Genomic DNA, 12,974 nt, shown 5'->3' with positions numbered 1-12,974 from the left:
AGGATTCCACACTCTAACATCAGTCATGTTCCCAGGCCACATGGTTCCAGAATCAAACCTCAGTCGTGTTCCCAGGACACAGGGTTCCAGAAGAAAACCTCAGTCATGTTCCCTGGACACAGGTTTCAGAAATAAAATCCCAGTCATGTTCCCAGGCCACAGGGTTCCACAATTAAACCTCAGTCATATTCCCAGGCCAGAGGGTTCCACAATCAAACCTCAGTCCTGTTGCCAGGCCACGGTTCCACCATCAAGCCTCAGTCATATTCCCAGGACAGAGTGTTCCACAATCAAACCTAAGTCATCTTGCCAAGCCACAGGTTTCCACCATCAAACCTCAGGCATGTTGCCAGGCCAAAGGGTTCCACCATCAAGCCTCACTCATGTTCCCAAGCCTGAGGGTTGCACTATCAAACCTCAATCATGTTGCCAGGCCACAGGGTTCAACCATCAATCCTCAGTCATGTTCCCAGTAAACAGGGCTCCTGAATCAAACCAATGTCATGTTCCCACACCACGGGGTTCCAGTATCAGGCCTCAGTCATGGTCCCAGTGCACAGGGTCCCACAATCAAACCTCAGTCATGTTGCCAGTCCACAGGTGTCTGCCATCAAACCTCAGTCAAGTTCCCAGGCCACAGGGTTCCAGAATCAAGCCACAGTCATTTTGCCAGGCTAGAGTGTTCCACCATCAAACCTCAGTCATGATCCCAGGCCACATGTTTCCACAATGAAACCTCAGTCATTTTCCCAAGCCAAAGGTTTCCAGAATCAAACCTCAGTCATATTCCCAGGACACATGGTTCCAGAATCAAACCTGAATCATGTTCGCAGGCCCCAGCTGTCAACAATCAAACCTCAGGCATGTTCCCAGGACAAAGGTGTCCAGAATTAAACCTCAGTCATGTTCCCAGGGAACAGGCTTCCAGAAACAAAGCTCAGTCATGTTCCCAGGCCACAGGGTTCCAGAATCAAACCTCAGTCTTGTTCCCAGGACACAGGTTTCCAGAATCAACCCGATATCATGTTCCCTGGCCACAGTCTCAGAATCAAACCTCAGTCATGTTGCCAGGCCACAGCTTTCCACCATCAAACCTCAGACATGTTCCCAGGCCACAGGGTTCCAGAGTCAAACCGTTGGCAGGTTCCCAGGCCACAGGGTTCCAGAATCCACCAATGTCATGTTCCCAGGCCACAGGGTTCCAGAATCAATCCTCAGTTATGTTCCCAGGCTACAGGGTTCCAGAATAAAACCTCAGTCATGTTCCCAGACCACAGGGTTCCAGAACCAAGGCACAGTCAGGTTCCCCGGCCACAGTATTCCACAATCTAAACAGATGTAATGTTCCCAGGCCTCAGGGTTCCAGAATCCACCCATGTCATGTTCCCAGTCCACAGGGTTCCAGAACCAAGGCTCAGTCAGGTTCCCGGGGCACAGTATTCCACAATCTAAACAGATGTCATATTCCCAGGCCACAGGTTTCCAAAATCACGCCTCAGTCATGTTCCCAGGCCACAGGTTTCCAGAATCAAACCGATTTCATGTTCCCTGGCAACAGGGTACCAGAATCCAAACCGATGTCATGTTCCCAGGCCCCAGGATTCCACACTCTAACATGAGTCATGTTACCAGGCCACATGGTTCCAGAATCAAACCTCAGTCGTGTTCCCAGGACACAGGGTTCCAGAAGAAAACCTCAGTCATGTTCCCTGGACACAGGTTTCAGAAATCAAATCCCAGTCATGTTCCCAGGCCACAGGGTTCCACAATTAAACCTCAGTCATATTCCCAGGCCAGAGGGTTCCACAATCAAACCTCAGTCCTGTGGCCAGGCCACGGTTCCACCATCAAGCCTCAGTCATGTTGCCAGGCCAGAGTGTTCCACAATCAAACCTAAGTCATCTTGCCAAGCCACAGGGTTCCACCATCAAACCTCAGGCATGTTGCCAGGCCAAAGTGTTCCACCATCAAGCCTCACTCATGTTCCCAAGCCTGAGGGTTGCACTATCAAACCTCAATCATGTTGCCAGGCCACAGGGTTCAACCATCAATCCTCAGTCATGTTCCCAGTAAACAGGGCTCCTGAATCAAACCAATGTCATGTTCCCACACCACGGGGTTCCAGTATCAGGCCTCAGTCATGGTCCCAGTGCACAGGGTCCCACAATCAAACCTCAGTCATGTTGCCAGTCCACAGGTGTCTGCCATCAAACCTCAGTCAAGTTCCCAGGCCACAGGGTTCCAGAATCAAGCCTCAGTCATTTGGCCAGGCTAGAGTGTTCCACCATCAAACCTCAGTCATGATCCCAGGCCACATGTTTCCACAATGAAACCTCAGTCATTTTCCCAAGCCAAAGGTTTCCAGAATCAAACCTCAGTCATATTCCCAGGACACATGGTTCCAGAATCAAACCTGAATCATGTTCGCAGGCCCCAGCTGTCAACAATCAAACCTCAGGCATGTTCCCAGGACACAGGTGTCCAGAATCAAACCTCAGTCTTGTTCCCAGGACACAGGTTTCCAGAATCAACCCGATATCATGTTCCCTGGCCACAGTCTCAGAATCAAACCTCAGTCATGTTGCCAGGCCACAGGTTTCCACCATCAAACCTCAGACATGTTCCCAGGCCACAGGGTTCCAGAGTCAAACCGTTGGCAGGTTCCCAGGCCACAGGGTTCCAGAATCCACCAATGTCATGTTCCCAGGCCACAGGGTTCCAGAATCAATCCTCAGTTATGTTCCCAGGCTACAGGGTTCCAGAATAAAACCTCAGTCATGTTCCCAGACCACAGGGTTCCAGAACCAAGGCTCAGTCAGGTTCCCGGGCCACAGTATTCCACAATCTAAACAGATGTCATGTTCCCAGGCCTCAGGGTTCCAGAATCCACCCATGTCATGTTCCCAGTCCACAGGGTTCCAGAACCAAGGCTCAGTCAGGTTCCCGGGGCACAGTATTCCACAATCTAAACAGATGTCATATTCCCAGGCCACAGGTTTCCAAAATCACGCCTCAGTCATGTTCGCAGGCCACAGGTTTTCCAGAATCAAACTGATTTCATGTTCCCTGGCAACAGGGTACCAGAATCCAAACCGATGTAATGTTCCCAGGCCACAGGATTCCACACTCTAACATCAGTCATGTTCCCAGGCCACATGGTTCCAGAATCAAACCTCAGTCGTGTTCAGAGGACACAGGGTTCCAGAAGAAAACCTCAGTCATGTTCCCTGGACACAGGTTTCAGAAATAAAATCCCAGACATGTTCCCAGGCCACAGGGCTCCACAATTAAACCTCAGTCATATTCCCAGGCCAGAGGGTTCCACAATCAAACCTCAGTCCTGTGGCCAGGCCACGCTTCCACCATCAAGCCTCAGTCATGTTCCCAGGCCAGAGTGTTCCACAATCAAACCTAAGTCATCTTGCCAAGCCACAGGGTTCCACCATCAAACCTCAGGCATGTTGCCAGGCCAAAGGGTTCCACCATCAAGCCTCACTCATGTTCCCAAGCCTGAGGGTTGCACTATCAAACCTCAATCATGTTGCCAGGCCACAGGGTTCAACCATCAATCCTCAGTCATGTTCCCAGTAAACAGGGCTCCTGAATCAAACCAAGGTCATGTTCCCACACCACGGGGTTCCAGTATCAGGCCTCAGTCATGGTCCCAGTGCACAGGGTCCCACAATCAAACCTCAGTCATGTTGCCAGTCCACAGGTTTCTGCCATCAAACCTCAGTCAAGTTCCCAGGCCACAGGGTTCCAGAATCAAGCCTCAGTCATTTTGCCAGGCTAGAGTGTTCCACCATCAAACCTCAGTCATGATCCCAGGCCACATGTTTCCACAATGAAACCTCAGTCATTTTCCCAAGCCAAAGGTTTCCAGAATCAAACCTCAGTCATATTCCCAGGACACATGGTTCCAGAATCAAACCTGAATCATGTTCGCAGGCCCCAGGTGTCAACAATCAAACCTCAGGCATATTCCCAGGACACAGGTGTCCAGAATCAAACCTCAGTCATGTTCCCAGGGAACAGGCTTCCAGAAACAAAGCTCAGTCATGTTCCCAGGCCACAGGGTTCCAGAATCAAACCTCAGTCTTGTTCCAAGGACACAGGTTTCCAGAATCAACCCGATATCATGTTCCCTGGCCACAGTCTCAGAATCAAACCTCAGTCATGTTGCCAGGCCACAGGTTTCCACCATCAAACCTCAGACATGTTCCCAGGCCACAGGGTTCCAGAGTCAAACCGTTGGCAGGTTCCCAGGCCACAGGGTTCCAGAATCCACCAATGTCTTGTTCCCAGGCCACAGGGTTCCAGAATCAATCCTCAGTTATGTTCCCAGGCTACAGGGTTCCAGAATAAAACCTCAGTCATGTTCCCAGACCACAGGGTTCCAGAACCAAGGCTCAGTCAGTTTCCCGGGCCACAGTATTCCACAATCTAAACAGATGTCATATTCCCAGGCCACAGGTTTCCAAAATCAGGCCTCAGTCATGTTCCCAGGCCACAGGTTTCCAGAATCAAATCGATTTCATGTTCCCTGGCAACAGGGTACCAGAATCCAAACCGATGTCATGTTCCCAGGCCCCAGGATTCCACACTCTAACATCAGTCATGTTCCCAGGCCACATGGTTCCAGAATCAAACCTCAGTCGTGTTCCCAGGACACAGGGTTCCAGAAGAAAACCTCAGTCATGTTCCCTGGACACAGGTTTCAGAAATCAAATCCCAGTCATGTTCCCAGGCCACAGGGTTCCACAATTAAACCTCAGTCATATTCCCAGGCCAGAGGGTTCCACAATCAAACCTCAGTCCTGTTGCCAGGCCACGGTTCCACCATCAAGCCTCAGTCATATTCCCAGGCCAGAGTGTTCCACAATCAAACCTAAGTCATCTTGCCAAGCCACAGGGTTCCACCATCAAACCTCAGGCATGTTGCCAGGCCAAAGGGTTCCACCATCAAGCCTCACTCATGTTCCCAAGCCTGAGGGTTGCACTATCAAACCTCAATCATGTTGCCAGGCCACAGGGTTCAACCATCAATCCTCAGTCATGTTCCCAGTAAACAGGGCTCCTGAATCAAACCAATGTCATGTTCCCACACCACGGGGTTCCAGTATCAGGCCTCAGTCATGGTCCCAGTGCACAGGGTCCCACAATCAAACCTCAGTCATGTTGCCAGTCCACAGGTGTCTGCCATCAAACCTCAGTCAAGTTCCCAGGCCACAGGGTTCCAGAATCAAGCCTCAGTCATTTGGCCAGGCTAGAGTGTTCCACCATCAAACCTCAGTCATGATCCCAGGCCACATGTTTCCACAATGAAACCTCAGTCATTTTCCCAAGCCAAAGGTTTCCAGAATCAAACCTCAGTCATATTCCCAGGACACATGGTTCCAGAATCAAACCTGAATCATGTTCGCAGGCCCCAGCTGTCAACAATCAAACCTCAGGCATGTTCCCAGGACACAGGTGTCCAGAATCAAACCTCAGTCTTGTTCCCAGGACACAGGTTTCCAGAATCAACCCGATATCATGTTCCCTGGCCACAGTCTCAGAATCAAACCTCAGTCATGTTGCCAGGCCACAGGTTTCCACCATCAAACCTCAGACATGTTCCCAGGCCACAGGGTTCCAGAGTCAAACCGTTGGCAGGTTCCCAGGCCACAGGGTTCCAGAATCCACCAATGTCATGTTCCCAGGCCACAGGGTTCCAGAATCAATCCTCAGTTATGTTCCCAGGCTACAGGGTTCCAGAATAAAACCTCAGTCATGTTCCCAGACCACAGGGTTCCAGAACCAAGGCTCAGTCAGGTTCCCGGGCCACAGTATTCCACAATCTAAACAGATGTCATGTTCCCAGGCCTCAGGGTTCCAGAATCCACCCATGTCATGTTCCCAGTCCACAGGGTTCCAGAACCAAGGCTCAGTCAGGTTCCCGGGGCACAGTATTCCACAATCTAAACAGATGTCATATTCCCAGGCCACAGGTTTCCAAAATCACGCCTCAGTCATGTTCGCAGGCCACAGGTTTTCCAGAATCAAACTGATTTCATGTTCCCTGGCAACAGGGTACCAGAATCCAAACCGATGTAATGTTCCCAGGCCACAGGATTCCACACTCTAACATCAGTCATGTTCCCAGGCCACATGGTTCCAGAATCAAACCTCAGTCGTGTTCAGAGGACACAGGGTTCCAGAAGAAAACCTCAGTCATGTTCCCTGGACACAGGTTTCAGAAATAAAATCCCAGACATGTTCCCAGGCCACAGGGCTCCACAATTAAACCTCAGTCATATTCCCAGGCCAGAGGGTTCCACAATCAAACCTCAGTCCTGTGGCCAGGCCACGCTTCCACCATCAAGCCTCAGTCATGTTCCCAGGCCAGAGTGTTCCACAATCAAACCTAAGTCATCTTGCCAAGCCACAGGGTTCCACCATCAAACCTCAGGCATGTTGCCAGGCCAAAGGGTTCCACCATCAAGCCTCACTCATGTTCCCAAGCCTGAGGGTTGCACTATCAAACCTCAATCATGTTGCCAGGCCACAGGGTTCAACCATCAATCCTCAGTCATGTTCCCAGTAAACAGGGCTCCTGAATCAAACCAAGGTCATGTTCCCACACCACGGGGTTCCAGTATCAGGCCTCAGTCATGGTCCCAGTGCACAGGGTCCCACAATCAAACCTCAGTCATGTTGCCAGTCCACAGGTTTCTGCCATCAAACCTCAGTCAAGTTCCCAGGCCACAGGCTTCCAGAATCAAGCCTCAGTCATTTGGCCAGGCTAGAGTGTTCCACCATCAAACCTCAGTCATGATCCCAGGCCACATGTTTCCACAATGAAACCTCAGTCATTTTCCCAAGCCAAAGGTTTCCAGAATCAAACCTCAGTCATATTCCCAAGACACATGGTTCCAGAATCAAACCTGAATCATGTTCGCAGGCCCCAGCTGTCAACAATCAAACCTCAGGCATGTTCCCAGGACAAAGGTGTCCAGAATTAAACCTCAGTCATGTTCCCAGGGAACAGGCTTCCAGAAACAAAGCTCAGTCATGTTCCCAGGCCACAGGGTTCCAGAATCAAACCTCAGTCTTGTTCCCAGGACACAGGTTTCCAGAATCAACCCGATATCATGTTCCCTGGCCACAGTCTCAGAATCAAACCTCAGTCATGTTGCCAGGCCACAGGTTTCCACCATCAAACCTCAGACATGTTCCCAGGCCACAGGGTTCCAGAGTCAAACCGTTGGCAGGTTCCCAGGCCACAGGGTTCCAGAATCCACCAATGTCATGTTCCCAGGCCACAGGGTTCCAGAATCAATCCTCAGTTATGTTCCCAGGCCACAGGTTTCCAGAATCCACCAATGTCATGTTCCCAGGCCACAGGGTTCCAGAATCAATCCTCAGTTATGTTCCCAGGCTACAGGGTTCCAGAATAAAACCTCAGTCATGTTCCCATACCACAGGGTTCCAGAACCAAGGCTCAGTCAGGTTCCCGGGCCACAGTATTCCACAATCTAAACAGATGTAATGTTCCCAGGCCTCAGGGTTCCAGAATCCACCCATGTCATATTCCCAGGCCACAGGTTTCCAAAATCATGCCTCAGTCATGTTCCCAGGCCACAGGTTTCCAGAATCAAACCGATTTCATGTTCCCTGGCAACAGGGTACCAGAATCCAAACCGATGTCATGTTCCCAGGACACAGGATTCCACACTCTAACATCAGTCATGTTCCCAGGCCACATGGTTCCAGAATCAAACCTCAGTCGTGTTCCCAGGACACAGGGTTCCAGAAGAAAACCTCAGTCATGTTCCCTGGACACAGGTTTCAGAAATAAAATCCTAGTCATGTTCCCAGGCCACAGGGTTCCACAATTAAACCTCAGTCATATTCCCATGCCAGAGGGTTCCACAATCAAACCTCAGTCCTGTTGCCAGGCCACGGTTCCACCATCAAGCCTCAGTCATGTTGCCAGGCCAGAGTGTTCCACAATCAAACCTAAGTCATCTTGCCAAGCCACAGGGTTCCAACATCAAACCTCAGGCATATTGCCAGGCCAAGGGGTTCCACCATCAAGCCTCACTCATGTTCCCAAGCCTGAGGGTTGCACTATCAAACCTCAATCATGTTGCCAGGCCACAGGGTTCAACCATCAAGCCTCAGTCATGTTCCCAGTAAACAGGGCTCATGAATCAAGCCAATGTCATGTTCCCACACCACGGGGTTCCAGTATCAGGCCTCAGTCATGGTCCCAGTGCACAGGGTCCCACAATCAAACCTCAGTCATGTTGCCAGTCCACAGGTTTCTGCCATCTAACCTCAGTAAAGTTCCCAGGCCACAGGGATCCAGAATCAAGGCTCAGTCATTTTGCCAGGCTAGAGTGTTCCACCATCAAACCTCAGTCATGATCCCAGGCCACATGTTTCCACAATGAAACCTCAGTCATTTTCCCAAAGCCAAAGGTTTCCAGAATCAAACCTCAGTCATATTCCCAGGACACATGGTTCCAGAATCAAACCTGAATCATGTTCGCAGGCCCCAGCTGTCAACAGTCAAACCTCAGGCATGTTCCCAGGACACAGGTGTCCAGAATCAAACCTCAGTCATGTTCCCAGGGAACAGGCTTCCAGAAACAAAGCTCAGTCATGTCCCCAGGCCACAGGGTTCCAGAATCAAACCTCAGTCTTGTTCCCAGGACACAGGTTTCCAGAATCAACCCGATATCATGTTCCCTGGCCACAGTCTCAGAATCAAACCTCAGTCATGTTGCCAGGCCACAGGTTTACACCATCAAACCTTAGACATGTTCCCAGGCCACAGGGTTCCAGAGTCAAACCGTTGGCAGGTTCCCAGGCCACAGGGTTCCAGAATCCACCAATGTCATGTTCCCAGGCCACAGGGTTCCAGAATCAATCCTCAGTTATGTTCCCAGGCTACAGGGTTCCAGAATAAAACCTCAGTCATGTTCCCAGACGACAGGGTTCCAAAACCAAGGCTCAGTCAGGTTCCCAGGCCACAGTATTCCACAATCTAAACAGATCTCATGTTCCCAGGCCTCAGGGTTCCAGAATCCACCCATGTCATGTTCCCAGGCCTCAGGGTTCCAGAATCCACCCATGTCATGTTCCCAGTGCACAGGGTTCCAGAACCAAGGCTCAGTCAGGTTCCCGGGGCACAGTATTCCACAATCTAAACAGATGTCATATTCTCAGGCCACAGGTTTCCAAAATCAGGCCTCAGTCATGTTCCCAGGCCACAGGTTTCCAGAATCAAATCGATTTCATGTTCCCTGGCAACAGGGTACCAGAATCCAAACCGATGTCATGTTCCCAGGCCCCAGGATTCCACACTCTAACATCAGTCATGTTCCCAGGCCACATGGTTCCAGAATCAAACCTCAGTCGTGTTCCCAGGACACAGGGTTCCAGAAGAAAACCACAGTCATGTTCCCTGGACACAGGTTTCAGAAATAAAATCCCAGTCATGTTCCCAGGCCACAGGGTTCCACAATTAAACCTCAGTCATATTCCCAGGCCAGAGAGTTCCACAATCAAACCTCAGTCCTGTTGCCAGGCCACGGTTCCACCATCAAGCCTCAGTCATATTCCCAGGCCAGAGTGTTCCACAATCAAACCTAAGTCATCTTGCCAAGCCACAGGGTTCCACCATCAAACCTCAGGCATGTTGCCAGGCCAAAGGGTTCCACCATCAAGCCTCACTCATGTTCCCAAGCCTGAGGGTTGCACTATCAAACCTCAATCATGTTGCCAGGCCACAGGGTTCAACCATCAATCCTCAGTCATGTTCCCAGTAAACAGGGCTCCTGAATCAAACCAATGTCATGTTCCCACACCACGGGGTTCCAGTATCAGGCCTCAGTCATGGTCCCAGTGCACAGGGTCCCACAATCAAACCTCAGTCATGTTGCCAGTCCACAGGTTTCTGCCATCAAACCTCAGTCAAGTTCCCAGGCCACAGGGTTCCAGAATCAAGCCACAGTCATTTTGCCAGGCTAGAGTGTTCCACCATCAAACCTCAGTCATGATCCCAGGCCACATGTTTCCACAATGAAACCTCAGTCATTTTCCCAAGCCAAAGGTTTCCAGAATCAAACCTCAGTCATATTCCCAGGACACATGGTTCCAGAATAAAACCTGAATCATGTTCGCAGGCCCCAGCTGTCAACAATCAAACCTCAGGCATGTTCCCAGGACACAGGTGTCCAGAATCAAACCTCAGTCATGTTCCCAGGGAACAGGCTTCCAGAAACAAAGCTCAGTCATGTTCCCAGGCCACAGGGTTCCAGAATCAAACCTCAGTCTTGTTCCCAGGACACAGGTTTCCAGAATCAACCCGATATCATGTTCCCTGGCCACAGTCTCAGAATCAAACCTCAGTCATGTTGCCAGGCCACAGCTTTCCACCATCAAACCTCAGACATGTTCCCAGGCCACAGGGTTCCAGAGTCAAACCGTTGGCAGGTTCCCAGGCCACAGGGTTCCAGAATCCACCAATGTCATGTTCCCAGGCCACAGGGTTCCAGAATCAATCCTCAGTTATGTTCCCAGGCTACAGGGTTCCAGAATAAAACCTCAGTCATGTTCCCAGACCACAGGGTTCCAGAACCAAGGCTCAGTCAGGTTCCCGGGCCACAGTATTCCACAATCTAAACAGATGTCATGTTCCCAGGCCTCAGGGTTCCAGAATCCACCCATGTCATGTTCCCAGTCCACAGGGTTCCAGAACCAAGGCTCAGTCAGGTTCCCGGGGCACAGTATTCCACAATCTAAACAGATGTCATATTCCCAGGCCACAGGTTTCCAAAATCACGCCTCAGTCATGTTCGCAGGCCACAGGTTTTCCAGAATCAAACTGATTTCATGTTCCCTGGCAACAGGGTACCAGAATCCAAACCGATGTAATGTTCCCAGGCCACAGGATTCCACACTCTAACATCAGTCATGTTCCCAGGCCACATGGTTCCAGAATCAAACCTCAGTCGTGTTCAGAGGACACAGGGTTCCAGAAGAAAACCTCAGTCATGTTCCCTGGACACAGGTTTCAGAAATAAAATCCCAGACATGTTCCCAGGCCACAGGGCTCCACAATTAAACCTCAGTCATATTCCCAGGCCAGAGGGTTCCACAATCAAACCTCAGTCCTGTGGCCAGGCCACGCTTCCACCATCAAGCCTCAGTCATGTTCCCAGGCCAGAGTGTTCCACAATCAAACCTAAGTCATCTTGCCAAGCCACAGGGTTCCACCATCAAACCTCAGGCATGTTGCCAGGCCAAAGGGTTCCACCATCAAGCCTCACTCATGTTCCCAAGCCTGAGGGTTGCACTATCAAACCTCAATCATGTTGCCAGGCCACAGGGTTCAACCATCAATCCTCAGTCATGTTCCCAGTAAACAGGGCTCCTGAATCAAACCAAGGTCATGTTCCCACACAACGGGGTTCCAGTATCAGGCCTCAGTCATGGTCCCAGTGCACAGGGTCCCACAATCAAACCTCAGTCATGTTGCCAGTCCACAGGTTTCTGCCATCAAACCTCAGTCAAGTTCAAAGGCCACAGGCTTCCAGAATCAAGCCTCAGTCATTTGGCCAGGCTAGAGTGTTCCACCATCAAACCTCAGTCATGATCCCAGGCCACATGTTTCCACAATGAAACCTCAGTCATTTTCCCAAGCCAAAGGTTTCCAGAATCAAACCTCAGTCATATTCCCAAGACACATGGTTCCAGAATCAAACCTGAATCATGTTCGCAGGCCCCAGCTGTCAACAATCAAACCTCAGGCATGTTCCCAGGACAAAGGTGTCCAGAATTAAACCTCAGTCATGTTCCCAGGGAACAGGCTTCCAGAAACAAAGCTCAGTCATGTTCCCAGGCCACAGGGTTCCAGAATCAAACCTCAGTCTTGTTCCCAGGACACAGGTTTCCAGAATCAACCCGATATCATGTTCCCTGGCCACAGTCTCAGAATCAAACCTCAGTCATGTTGCCAGGCCACAGGTTTCCACCATCAAACCTCAGACATGTTCCCAGGCCACAGGGTTCCAGAGTCAAACCGTTGGCAGGTTCCCAGGCCACAGGGTTCCAGAATCCACCAATGTCATGTTCCCAGGCCACAGGGTTCCAGAATCAATCCTCAGTTATGTTCCCAGGCTACAGGGTTCCAGAATAAAACCTCAGTCATGTTCCCATACCACAGGGTTCCAGAACCAAGGCTCAGTCAGGTTCCCGGGCCACAGTATTCCACAATCTAAACAGATGTAATGTTCCCAGGCCTCAGGGTTCCAGAATCCACCCATGTCATATTCCCAGGCCACAGGTTTCCAAAATCACGCCTCAGTCATGTTCCCAGGCCACAGGTTTCCAGAATCAAACCGATTTCATGTTCCCTGGCAACAGGGTACCAGAATCCAAACCGATGTCATGTTCCCAGGCCACAGGATTCCACACTCTAACATCAGTCATGTTCCCAGGCCACATGGTTCCAGAATCAAACCTCAGTCGTGTTCCCAGGACACAGGGTTCCAGAAGAAAACCTCAGTCATGTTCCCTGGACACAGGTTTCAGAAATAAAATCCTAGTCATGTTCCCAGGCCACAGGGTTCCACAATTAAACCTCAGTCATATTCCCAGGCCAGAGGGTTCCACAATCAAACCTCAGTCCTGTTGCCAGGCCACGGTTCCACCATCAAGCCTCAGTCATGTTGCCAGGCCAGAGTGTTCCACAATCAAACCTAAGTCATCTTGCCAAGCCACAGGGTTCCAACATCAAACCTCAGGCATATTGCCAGGCCAAGGGGTTCCACCATCAAGCCTCACTCATGTTCCCAAGCCTGAGGGTTGCACTATCAAACCTCAATCATGTTGCCAGGCCACAGGGTTCAACCATCAAGCCTCAGTCATGTTCCCAGTAAACAGGGCTCATGAATCAAGCCAATGTCATGTTCCCACACCAC

The sequence above is a fragment of the Balaenoptera physalus genome, assembly GCF_965194825.1.
Source record: "Balaenoptera physalus genome assembly, chromosome: 12".
Lineage (NCBI taxonomy): Eukaryota > Metazoa > Chordata > Mammalia > Artiodactyla > Balaenopteridae > Balaenoptera > Balaenoptera physalus.
The sequence above is the reverse complement of the archived record's forward strand: the minus strand, read 5'-3'. Positions refer to the sequence as shown.